The 10,247-nt window shown below is 42.0% G+C and overlaps 1 long non-coding RNA gene across 1 annotated transcript; it reads left to right on the top strand.

Moving 5' to 3' along the window:
- The first annotated feature begins 2,063 nt into the window (after positions 1-2,063).
- On the top strand, positions 2,064-9,991 carry LOC138829021 (uncharacterized). The gene is made up of 3 exons (XR_011372468.1): positions 2,064-2,138; positions 7,257-7,333; positions 9,378-9,991. It is a non-coding gene; the product is annotated as an uncharacterized lncRNA (long non-coding RNA).
- The last annotated feature ends 256 nt before the right edge of the window (positions 9,992-10,247 follow it).

Consider the following 10,247-nt stretch of genomic DNA (forward strand, 5'->3'; position numbering starts at 1 on the left):
CATCTTCTTGGGACTAAAGACAATTACATTAGAATTTGGGGGCCCAGAGAATGAGGCAGAAAAAGAGCAAAGGCCACAGTGAAAATCTAGTTGGCCCCTGAGGTCCTCTTGGAATGAGTCTCAGCTGTTTCCTATGAAACTCTTTTTTTTTCCTTAGCTTTTGTGACTTACAGTTGGGGTGTTTGCCCTAAATTATTCCTCAGGAGGTCTCTGGACTTTTGTTGTTATTGCTGTTGTTGTTATCTTAATGTATTAATGGCTATCAAGCCATGGTGCCACTTAACTGCCCTTTCCTTGGTCACGAAACATAAATATACATTATGTGAGAATGTGTTCAGGTTCTGTGCCATTTATCAACCCCTCTTACAGGCATCTACAATTGCAGTCTGTATTAGTAACCCTTGCATGGTTGTGACCAAATGTCTGTCAGATACAACTTGAGGATTTATTGAGACTCATGTTCAGTCTATCATGGCCTGCCCAGTTGTTCCCAGATCTATGGTGAGGCAGAGAATTATGGTGGTGGAAGCATATGGAAATGACTACTTACTTCATGATGGACAGGAAGTATCAGAAAGAGGAAGAGCCAGGAGGAGCAAGGACTTGTTCCTAGTGACTGATAGCCTCTACCTAGGTCCTCTCTCCCAATGACTCTCAAAATAGCATAACCAGCTGGGAACTAAGTCATCAACAAGCCTTTGTAGAGAACACATCATATTAACAATACAACATCATCTTTTATTCTCTTCCTCCTGTGTGGAGTTTTTCTTTCCTGTTTCTCTTTATGGGATATATTTTCTTTCACAGTTACTTAGGTGAGTTTGGGTATTCTATACACAGTTTAGTAGGAAGAATAGTCTTTCTTAAATAGTTTATTAATAAAAAGCATAAGAAGAAGGCAATTGTTCCTTTCACAAAGGGCCCTTGTTTCTCTCGAAAATCAAATTCCCAGGCAAATATTTTGTCCTTTAAAAAAATAAAGAGAAGGGGCTGGCAAGGTGGCTCAGTGGTACAGTGCTTGCCTTGCATGCATGAGGCCCTGGGTTCGATTCCTCAGCACCACATAAGCAAAATGAAAAAAAGCCGGAAGTGGCGCTGTGGCTCAAGTGGTAGAGTGCTAGCCTTGAGCTGAATTGCTTAGGGACAGCGCCCAGGCCCAGAGTTCAGGTCCCACAACCGGACCCCCCCCCAAAAAAATAAAGAGAAGCAAGCATAAACTTTATCTGTCTTTTAACTAAGTACTGCCATCTGACTTTGCTGTCTGGAACTAGAGGCTTTCTCTCATTCCACGTATTAACTTCAGATTTACTCCCCCAGAAATGCTCCTTGGTTCCTTAGCTCCCCAGTTCTCACTCACCAAAAAGAAGAAAGAAAGGAAGAAAGGAAGAGAAAGAAAGAAAGAGAGAGAGAGAGAGAGAGAGAAAAAGAAAGAAAGAAAGAAAGAAAGAAAGAAAGAAAGAAAGAAAGAAAGAAAGAAAGAAAGAAAAGAAAGAAAGAAAAGAAAAGAAAGAAAGAAGGAAAGAAAGAAAGAAAGAAAGAAAGAAAGAGAAAGAAAGAAAGAAAGAAAAAAAGAAAGAAAGAAAGAAAGAAAGAAAGAAAGAAAGAAAGAAAGAAAGAAAGAAAGAAAGAAAGAAAGAAAGAAAGAAAGAAAATCTGCTCAACAATTCAATGTTCAAACCTAGCTGAAAAGTTTTTTGGTGATTCAGCCCTACAGATGTAAGGTGAAATTCTAGAGAGCAAGAGAGAGCCACGAGTTTATCGCAGGGCCAAGAACACATTCTTTTCAAAGCTGACAGAATCCCAAGATTTCCCCTGATGGAGGGAAGAATAACTCTCTGACATGTGAGAGTTGTGGCTCCACTAGAGCAAAAGTCTCACAGTGGGAGAGCAGAGGTAGCTTTGAGAGGCCGCAGGCGTACTGCGCTCACCTCTCCTCCGCCTTGGCACACTCCTTGGAGATGTCTGTTGGGTGGGAGGGGAGACCTATTGACAAATAACCGTCTGATGTTTTCTCCTTCCGGAAGTACCCATCCCCCTGCCACCCCTGCATTATCAGCCTGGGAACAACATATAGAGAAGAGAAGGAAGCAAAGCTGTGACAAGCAGACAGACATCTATGGAGGGCCCCTCTTGTTCAGGTATTTCTCCCTGGGACTTGAATGGACACTTCATTCATTCTCATTCATTTTAGTTTTGGTGCTTCTTCAGTCTTTGAGAAGTTACTAAGAAAGTTTACTTTTGGGGAAGACAAATTCCCAAGCTGGATCAGATGCAGCTAGCTGTTACTCATGACCTCCACTGCCTCTGGCTTCAATCTCTCAGCCCCTCCTCCTTCCATCTGACTTAACCACATTAGCCTTCTTGCTGATTCTCAATGGCCCCTATCTTGGAGCGGAGCTTTGATCCATCGTATTCTTGTTCCCACAAACCTGTACAGCTGGCTGCCTCATTTCTTAACTCTACTTACACCTTTATCCTCTTTTATTCCTCTCTATAGCACCTTTCACTATTTGATTTGTTCAGTGGTTATGTTTGCTTATAGTATGGCTCACAACTAGGATATAAGATCTATGGGAGAAGAGACATTCTGCTATACTCTTCAGTATGTGCTCAGTTAATATTTAAAGAAAGGAAGAAAAAGGCAGGGAAGGAAAGAGATGGAGACATACTCTCCCAAGGAGAATATGGCACAGGTTAAAGGCAAGTAGGAAATGCAGTAAGGAGCTAAAATTGAGTCTCTGAAAGTAACCATGGGAAATGCCACAAGAAAGGTTCTTACTTAATCTATTCCCTATAATTGCTATCATTTATTACTGAACAGCAAAGAAATGTCTTTATTTCATCCACATTAAATTAACTTAATAATATCACAAGCCAACCTTGCTTCATAAGCACATCATTGATGTTTTCAAAATATAAGTATGTTCGTTTATCAGTGATCAAGTCACTAAGATAGATAAGGATATTAGTCCATAGGAGTAAGAAAAGTTGTTGAAATGGCATAAACGTATTCAAACCAGATGTGCACATTACATTTTTGTCCAGGTAGTCTTGAGTGAACTTGTCATGAGACCTAAGTCACTCTTCTTCCAGTCCTATAAGTCAGCATAAACACAGCGCTTTCCTATTAAGTGCGTTCTTGCAGTCAATCAGACCTAACCGAGGCTCCTAAGAAAAAGCCTAAGTACACAAGTTTCAGGTCTTACCTCCCCTTATTCTCTCCGCTTCCTCCAATACTATGATTGCTTTTGTGCCTATTGTTCTTCTAATCTGCAAGCAATAACTATTTCTTAGCTCCTTTAGGAAGATTGCTTACCCTGAGCTTCAGTCTGATAGCCTTGTAGATAGCTGTTCTCCTGTGTCCCCTAGCCTAATACTGCAGCAGCCTGTACTGCCTCCAAAACTCTTTCTTTCCCAGTGTTAGCTGATGGGAGCCACATGAGCTCCATCCTTTCTGCTGCACAAACACAATGCACTTCCCCATTCTGGACACCTCTCTGGAGCTGGTCACCAGTCATTTTCAGTCTCATACTAGATTCCTACATCTTCTTTTGTTCACCTTTGGTGCTGCAAAGTAGACATCTTTCCTTGCACCTGAGTCCTCATTAAAATTAATAGAGAAAAAGAGCTTTTTAAAGAACCAAAGAGTTCCCAGCAACTACATACTTTAGAATGCCTTTGCATTCTAACCAGCAATTACCAATAGAGTAAAATTTCCACATTTACCTCCATGAAATGGGCTCCGCTACAGATATATGGGTTTGACCAGGATCCTGATTACTTCCTGCTCTTCCCAAATCATTCCTTGAGCCTATGCAGCCCAGAGCTGAGTGAGAGGCAGGCCTACTGAGACTTCAGGCTATCCAAGCTGTGTCTGTGGATAATACATTGACTTTTAGAGGTCTTTCATGACAAAAAAGACTTCCCTGAGTTTGTGTTCCAGACACAAGCTCCCAACACTGACCTAGAGCCAGTGCCAAATGACTTTGACCTGTGAAAAACCTTGTGTTTTTTCTCAACTAGGCTCACTGCTCTTGGAATTTCCCAGAAAGTACTTGTCTGAGAAACTCTTTGTTCTTCTACAGCCTCTCTACAGTATAGGACACTTTATTTAAAAAAAATAGTTGATCTATGAAGGCTGATATCACAATACTACAGTTAGGCTAACCACAGCACTATCATTATCTAGACTTGAAATTCAGGAGGGAGACATAAATACACAGAGCTTGTCATCCTTTATGTAAAAGAAGAGAGAAATGGAATGTCTAGTCATGCAAAAGTCCATAAACTGGGTCTTTTTGTTCAACACAACACCAAAAGATTTGCATTCCAATGTTTTAGTAGTCTCCCAGGTCATTATTAATTACTTTAAGTACTATCTACTATATTATAGACTGGATAGCTAATCCTACTTCCAAGAAAGTCTTTCAGTGAACAAATGGTTGCCCTCACATTGTCATCTTCCTTTCTTATAGTCTCCCCAAGCAGAAGGTCAGAAGCTGAGGAACTTGGTCAATAGGCCAACAGGTCTCAATATGTAGTATAGACAAAAGGTTGTGGTTAATAAAAGATTAATCTGAGGATAAAGTGTGAACTAGTGGAAAGAATGTCTTCTTAACACTTGAATTCCAAAGAGTCATGCAGTGCTGGAAGTTACAGACAGGCAGGAAGTCCTGAACAAATAGATTGGGGTCAATGTCAGAACAAAATTAGCCAGAAAAGAACATGTGGGCAGTGGCTCTCAGACTGGAGCATGAATGATATGCTAGCCAGATGTTGTTATTCATGAAGTAGTGATACAGTAGAATTGTAGTTCTTCTGTGAAGGAAAGAAACTGGCTCTCTCTGCCTTGCCACTATTGGTCCTGCTGGATGGAGAAGTCTTGGCAGAGCTGTTCTTCTGACCTTGGCAGAAGCTTCCTCCCAAATACTGGAAATATGTATTTGGCTTCTTTTTCTACTCCTTTAGGTCCTTCTGACAACTTTAAATGGCATCTTAGATCTCAAACTTCAGATCTAAGTTAGAAAATCATTTGCCCTATTGATTGCTGTTAAATATTTCACAGGCAATGTGGACAAGAAAAGTACTAGTTAACAGTGGTTTTGTTGGTTGTGTCTCCTGTTAACCCCTAAAATATTCATTTCCTATCTCTAGCTTCACCAACTCAATACATGACATGAGTACTTACTCATTTCTCAAGCCCCAAGTGAGCTCATAGTCAATCTAAATTCTGTCAATTCTGTCAATTCTACTACCGAAATTCAGCTTAGAACTTCCAAGTTCCCATCCTCTCTGGCACATTTGTAGGCCATGTTGCTATCATATTTGCCTGGGCTGGTAAACAGTCTCCTTATATTCATTCTTACTCCATACAATTCCAAACCAGTACATGAATTTCCAATGAATTTCCACTGGATTTAGAAGAGACTCCATTCTTCTTCCTGTTTACCTAAAGTTCCTTCATGATCATGTTTCTGCTTAGCCTTATCTCACACTCGCATGCCCATTCACCAAATTCTATGGCCTTAACATGCGAAGGTATATCAGCATATTTTTCTATTACTATGATGAAATATCTTGTTTACCTATCAGTTTGAAGACAGAAAGCCAAACAGCATTGCACTGATTCTACTGAGAGTGTCTTGGCTATATAACCCCATGGTGGATGGTGACACCATGGTGAGAATGAGTAGAGAAAGAAGAAGAGCCTACATGAAGCAAGGAGAGGAGCTAGATTTGCTCCTTGATAATAAGAGAACTCCCTAAATTCTTTCTGTGAGCAGGACCTCAATGAACTTCCACTAGACTCTAGACCTCTTAAGGCTCTCACCATCTGTAAAATACCACACTGAGGAGAGCGAACCACACACAAAGGAACACACTGAAATAATAGCACAAGGTTTGTGTAATTCTTCCCTCAGGGGTTTCGCCTTAATCTCTGTTACTTGTTGTTTCTCTCCCTCAATAGACTTTCTTGCTCACTGTTTTCTGTTTTGTTCATAAAGGGGCCCTACTGTAAAGATTCAATAATATGTTATTGAACAAATGTTGATGAATGCTTCAATTTAGAGAGAAGAAATTGTGCTCAAAAGCAACTACTCAACCAAACACCAGCAGCTTATGACTATAACTCTAGCTACTCAGAAGGTTGAGATCTGAGGATTGCAGTTTGAAGCCAGCCAGGGCAAGAAAGTCTGTGAGACTCTTATCTCCAATTAACCGCCATAAAGCCAGAAGTGGAGCTGTGGCTCAAGTGGCAGAATGCTAGCCTTGAGCAAAAATGTACAGGGATGGATCCCAGACTCAGAGTTCAAGCACTGGGCCTAGCAAAAAAAAAAAAAAAAAAAAAAAAAAGCCATTATTCTGGGTCATACGTATGACTTAATAGGCAGGATACTTTTTTTTTTTTTTTTTGGTCGGTTGTGGGGCCTGAACTCTGGGCCTGGGAGCTGTCCCTCAGCTCTTCAGCTCAAGGCTAGCACTCTACCACTTGAGACAGAGCAGCACCACTTTCCAGCTTTTTCTGCTTATATGGTGCTGAGGAATTGAACCCAGGGCCTCATGCATGCAAGGCAAGCGCTCTACCACTGAGCCACCTTCCCAGCCGGCAGGATACCTTTTTAATAATTGGATTCTTTTTTAATAGTTGGGAATTTCTTGGGGGGCAGCTTATGTACGTTGGTAGGTTAGGCAAGAGGAGACTCAGAGAAAGGCAGCACAGTCTATGAAGCTCAGCCTCATGCTAACCATTAGACTGAATGAGTCTCTTCAACAAAAAGCCTGAGGAAAGCCCCTCAGCCAGCAAAGACTTCAGAGCCCTCAGCGGTCCTCCCATGTTACACTGAACAAACGCGTGGCTTTGGTGATTGATTGAGGGGGAGAGGGTCTGAGATTTAAGTCTCAGATTGACCAATGAATATACAAAAGTGCTCTGATCATTCGAATAGAAAAAGACATAGACTCTCCCAAAGAATTACTAGTGCAAAACACGATGGGAAAACTCCCCCAGAAAATGTCTCTGGGTTTTCTAATAGCTTTGGTTTCCAGTTGTCATCCTAAGAACTCTCTGAGCTTCCTCAGACTCCAGACCATGCTTCACACCTGCTGCCTACACTTCATTTTTCCTAGCCTCACTTTTGATAGCCTTTGATTCCAATTGCTTCAGTCCTAACAGCCCGAAATAGCCACACATTCATCCAACCAGGAGACAAACAAACCTGCTTAACCTGCTAGTCTATCTTTTCATTTACCCACAGGAAGAATTTCTCCAGAAGGTTCCATTCTAAAGCCAAGTGTTGGAGCAGAGGGCTGGACACCAAGGATTTAAGAGGAGGTATGAACTTTCTTGTTATTTTTTGCATTCAATCAAACCAAGGGAGACCTTTGCACCCCTCAACCTCTTCCTTCCCTCATTCTGAGCAGAGGACCTTGTGAAAGAGCCCAGACGGAGAAACCATTGGAGAAGGTTTTGTTTTGTTTTGGTGGTGGGTTTTTTTTTTTTAAACAGTACAGCTCAAGAAAAAAAAGGCAAATGGAAACAATCACTTGCTTCATTCACTCCCCTAGGAATTGTACATTTTGCTCATTTATCATTATTGGGAGATAAAATGGCTTTTAGGCCTAAGGAACTCAGCTAAGCTGGTACATTTTCCAGTTTATGTTTTCAGAAATGTGGATAAGTTCAGGAGAGCAGATTTTTAGCTCTCTCATTCCAATTCAGATAACTATGTATGAAGAAAATGAAGCCAAGTGAAGCAAAGTTCAGGAGTGGGGGGTGAGCGGGGAAGCCGACATAAAAGCTTCAGCACTCACAGCTGGCCCCAGGAACCAGAAACTGATCAAGAAAACTAGACAGAAGAGCCTGAGATAAATGGACATTAGTGAGTGGAGTTGGGCCAGGCACATAGCAGGAGGCAAGAAGAGGAGATGGAGAATTAATTACAGTGAATTTTCCTCTTCAAACACTGAGAGTTAGAGACGATGCTTAGGTTATTCGGAGGGTAACTTCTAGCTCAAGGTCTCCAGGGAGCTTCTTACAAAGGAAGCCACGGGAACTCGTGCCAAACATATGGAATTGCCAACATAAACTTAAGAGTTAACTTACATCGGAGCCTCCTGAAAGTTTTGGTGGGCACCAGTTTAGTGAGAAGTAAACCCATGTTTGTTTTCTTCTCTTACTGGCCTCTATTCCCTGCTGATGTTTCCTTTGGCAGAGAATAATTGCACTGACCAAGCCAAATGCAAGTAATAAATCTAGCAGTGCTTTATATTGTATTAATTCCAGCTTGGGGTTAGAAGAATGCCAACAAAGCTGCATCTTGTGTTGCTGGAGGGCAGACCACGCCCTTGGAGTAGCACCAGGAGGCACAGCAGAAGCCGAGAAAGGGATCTGGGGTTGGGAATGACTCCAGCTTACTGCTGGGTACCCTTTGCAGAGGATGGGGAGCAGACCAGAAAAAATCAACTTAGAGGCCAGAACAATACAGATTTCTGTGAGGCTGAAAGTGAAGAAGGCGTAGCAAAGCTAACGGCACCAAGAATGCCAAAATGCTGCTCACTGCAACCTCATATTACTAGCAGTGCAGAAAGTCAAAGGCTTGCTGCAAAGATCAAGCCCTCCTTAGAAGGATGTGTGTGTATGTGCTGTGTGTGTGTGAGAGAGAGACAGAGACAGAGACAGAGACAGAGACAGAGAAAGGGGCGGGGGAGATTGATTTCTGGGCATCAATGCTCTCGGCTGAACCCTTCCTGTTCCGCAGTCTCTGCTTCTGCTGGAATTACTGCTGCTGCAGTAGCCACAGGCTTAACACTCGGTGCTATCCAGGAAGGGCTGTCAGAGACAGCTGCCTTTTGAAATCTCTTCACTTCATCTTTGATTATTTGTCTTTATGTCTTTAAATAATCAAAAGCTGTCATCTTGGCTCCTTTGTCTTGGTTTCATTCCTGGCCCATCTTGTGCTGCCGATTTTGTGCTGATGTCTGCCTTCTGTGTGAGTTGAAGGACAGACTCCTGGCAGGCACTGTGTGGGAGTTTGAGGATGCAGTCAGCATGTTACGTGTGTGTGTGTGTGTGTGTGTGTGTGTGTGTGTGTGTGTGTGTGTGTGTGTGTGTGTGTGAATAGCACACCCAGTCTCCTCACCCAAGTGCAAGGTCCCATTCTACTCAATAATACCTGCGATTCCAGTCATCTATCTAGCAGGAGGCCCAAAGGTGACAGAGGTCCCTAGCTACCATGTCAGTGATGATCACTGAGAAGCAAAAGTGACAGTTGTTATGGGGGGGGGGGGGAAATCTCATGCTTTATTAAATGGCCACTCTCTGAAAAACATTGTGAATTTAGAAAAAACTAAAATCTCCATCCATGTCTCTGTTCCAGTCAGGAGGTCTGGCTACTGACCAGCAGCCTGAGACTCAAGCATTGATGATAACACAGAAAATGAGACGGACTAAGGAAGGAGGCAAGGATGATCTCAAACAGATGGTCTCCACTCCTTACAGTTGTCCTCGAACAAGCCTTCACCTGTGAGCTATTTGTACTCCAATTGAGTTGGCCTTACGGATGAGGTGTGTGAGGCAATTAGGGTTCCCTAATGATGCCCAGTTTTGATTCCAAAGAATTCCTCCATGACAGACAGAATATAAAGCATTCCCATTGTCTTAAAAATTGGAAAAAATTATATTAAGTGAAGTAAGCCAGGCCCAAAGAAACATAGGTTCCATGGTTTCCCTTATTTGCAATAACTAGTATATATCTGAGACAAGCAGGAAAGGTCAGATAAGATGATGTTAAGCGAAATGAACCCCAAGATAAGGACACAAATGGTTATTTTCTTTCTTGCTCTAGCTTCTAATGTGTTTATAAGGTACCACGTGATTTTTTTTTGTTGCTTTGTATGTCCCTCCCCCCATGGTATAACCCCTGTTTTCACTGTATTTGAAACTGGTATAATTTGGGGAGGGGAAGGGAAAAACAAATTGTTTAAATAGGGATACAGGTTGACCCATTGCAACAATGAGATGTACAAGATGCTATGTCAAAAAACAAACTTTATAATTTAGGAGGAGAGGGGGCGTGTAGCTGTGGAGGTGGGGGGGAGGGATGGTAGGGGAAAAACAAAGGAGGAGGCAACAATGCTTGATAAGAAATGTACTGATTACCTTGCTCATGTGATTGTAACCCCTCTGTACAGTATTTTCACAATAAAAAACTTACTTAAACAAACAACAAAACCATTCCCATTGTTTT

Source organism: Dipodomys merriami, unplaced genomic scaffold (assembly GCF_024711535.1).
Source record: "Dipodomys merriami isolate MVZ:Mamm:240054 unplaced genomic scaffold, mDipMer1.0.p SCAF_17, whole genome shotgun sequence".
Lineage (NCBI taxonomy): Eukaryota > Metazoa > Chordata > Mammalia > Rodentia > Heteromyidae > Dipodomys > Dipodomys merriami.